The 2,653-nt window shown below is 41.8% G+C and overlaps 1 non-coding gene across 1 annotated transcript; it reads left to right on the forward strand.

Moving 5' to 3' along the window:
- Nucleotides 1-2,019: 2,019 nt before the first annotated feature.
- LOC119234939 (U6 spliceosomal RNA) lies at nt 2,020-2,124 on the forward strand. The gene has a single exon (XR_005122716.1). It is a non-coding gene; the product is annotated as a U6 spliceosomal RNA (small nuclear RNA).
- Nucleotides 2,125-2,653: the final 529 nt, after the last annotated feature.

A 2,653-nucleotide genomic window follows, 5' to 3' on the forward strand; every position in this document is an offset into this window, starting at 1 on the left:
AAGAGGCAGAAGGACCGAAGTACACTGCTGAGGGGAGCAGCGGGTGGCAGGAGAGGTCTGTGCGCCATGTGGGACCCTCGCTGCTAGCCGGGGATCGAACTGGCGCTGCAGAGGCTGCGGGCAGCTTCGCAACCCAGCGCTTAATCACTGTGCCACCGGGGACGCCCAGACCCCTGTTTTTTAAATATTAATCTTGCAAATGATATGTAGCAAGTAGGCACAATATGCCAAAAGCAACCAAAAATGAAAACACTATGCTCAACCCTTCTGTGTTGAGGAATCCCCTAGTTTCCCAAAGAATTGTTCTCTGTTCTATATATTATTATCAATACATTATCACATTTATTTCTTATATTCTTTATAGAAATTTTCTCCCAGAATCTAAAGATCTCTTTAGACACCACAGTACTAGACTGTGATTGGTTTAAAAGCAGAAACAATTTTTTCTACTCTTTTGGATGAGAGAACAAACCCCTACGGAAGGGTTTGGAATACAGTTGTCACCTCAGGAAAACTTATTGAGGGAAGACTTTGCTTCAAAAACCTTAACCTTTTTCTTAAGCCTTTGCTTTGAGGGCTAATATCTCAGCAACCAAAAAAAGAAAAAGAAAAAAGAAAAAAAGGATTCAAATAAATCTTTCAAATAAAGAGAGATTTTTTAAAAAGTACTTGTCATTGAGGTAAAGGCAGGGTTTTAGAAACAGGGGTAGTGAGAAACTAGTAATAGTGAGAGAGGGTTATGGCCAGTAAGAACAGAAGAGCTAAACCAGCTTTGGAGAAGGGGCCCAGCAGGAGTGCTGCTGCCAAGGATGCAATGTAAAAACAAGAAAGAAACAGGAAAAGAACCCCAGCTTCTTTTTCCTGCCCTACTCGTGCCTTTCATTGCCCAAAGCCAACAAAAGACAGGAAACAGCCAGCAGGTGAACAAGGGAGATGTACTCTGACTAGGCTGTTCTTGGGCTCAGAACCAGGCAGACTGTAGGGGGTATGGGGGTGGGGTAGCCAGTGGGGAAAATAGAAAGCAACTCTCCCAAATGACAGAGCTGATCCTGGCACATTGGCTTGAAGCCCGAAGACCAGTCAGCCCTTGACTTTAGCAAGAACATTCTTCTCCATCTAGGAAGAGAAGGGAAGCTCCTTTGTTCAACTCAGAAAATGCTGATCAAAACACGATTTCTTATTTCCACTGTGAATTATTCATGTTCCAACCTATTTTATCTGTGGAACCTGAAAACATAAATACTATATGCTTTGGGATTTTTTTAAATCTCTGTTTTTCCCCCCATTTGAACTTCCCCTGTTGTAGTGAAAGTAACTATTTCAGGGCCTCCCGGGTGGTGCAGCGGTTGAGCGCGGGGTTGCGAAGCTGCCTGCAGCCTCTGCAGTGCCGGTTCGATCCCCGGCTGCTCCCCGGGCCACTAGAGGAGGGTCCCACGTGGCGCGCAGACCTCTCCTGCCGCCCGCTGCTCCCCTCAGCAGTGTACTTCGGTCCTTCTGCCTGCTCTGCTCCCTGCTCTGGCTCTGGTGAATTCTCTCACCCTCCCGCGCTTCTGACTGTACCCAGTGCTTGTATAAATAAATAAATAAATCTTTAAAAAAAAAAAGTAACTATTTCAGATTGGTTCACGAAAGGGAATACAAATCTTTTTTTTTTAAGTATCAACATAGGATACTCTTTTTTAAAGATTTATTTATGTATACAAGAACTGGGGTACAGGTCAGAGATGTGGTGGGTAAGAGGATTCACCAGAGACAGAGTGGGGAGCAGAACAGGCAGATTGACCGAAGTACACTGCTGAGGGGAGCAGCGGGCGAGTCAAGAGAGGTCTGCTGCCCCATGTGGGTTGCTCCCTGGCAGGTCGGGGATCGAACTTGTGCTGCAGTGGTTGCAGAGGGCTTCATAGGTTGCATCTTAATCCTTTTCACCACCAGGGAGGCCCTAAATACAAATCTTTTTTGGCTTGTGATGGGGTTATCTCCCATCACAGTTGAAAATATTATAAGACAAAAATACATTTAGAGCTCATTTTAGCAGCACATATACCAAAAACTGGAAGCATACAGAGATTAGCATGGTCCCTGTGTAAATACGACACAAAAATCCATGAAGTGTTCTATATTTTTAAAAAAGCTAAGCTATTGTATACATTTAACAGAGCAGATAATTCCATATTTCAAATGATTTTATGAATCACATTTTTGTGTTTGTTTTTTGCTGTGATTTTCTGAAAGTATATCTAGAATATGCACACTCTCTTTTACCCCTCTCCCCATCAAAATACATTTACTATACCTAACCTACAGAAAATCACAACTAACTGAGCCTATCTTAAACATGCTCAAGACACTCACATTAGCCTGCTAGGACAAATTCATCTAACCCAAAGTCTCATTTACATTACAGTGTTGACTAGCTCATGTAATTTAGTGAATCCTTTGCTGAAAGTGAAAAATATAATGACCTAATTCAAAATTTAAAGCACAGTTTCTACCTAATGCAAAGAACTGTAAGTTGAGCCATCATACATATGGGACCATCATCATTTATTAAAATACAGGTCATTTGTAATGACAAAGTTCTAGCAAGTGCTGGAATATTTTCTTTTTTTTTTTTTTTTAAATATTAAATTTTATTTTTATATTCCCCCATACA

This window comes from Talpa occidentalis, unplaced genomic scaffold (assembly GCF_014898055.3).
Source record: "Talpa occidentalis isolate TD23 unplaced genomic scaffold, MPIMG_talOcc4v2.1 talOcc4.8, whole genome shotgun sequence".
Lineage (NCBI taxonomy): Eukaryota > Metazoa > Chordata > Mammalia > Eulipotyphla > Talpidae > Talpa > Talpa occidentalis.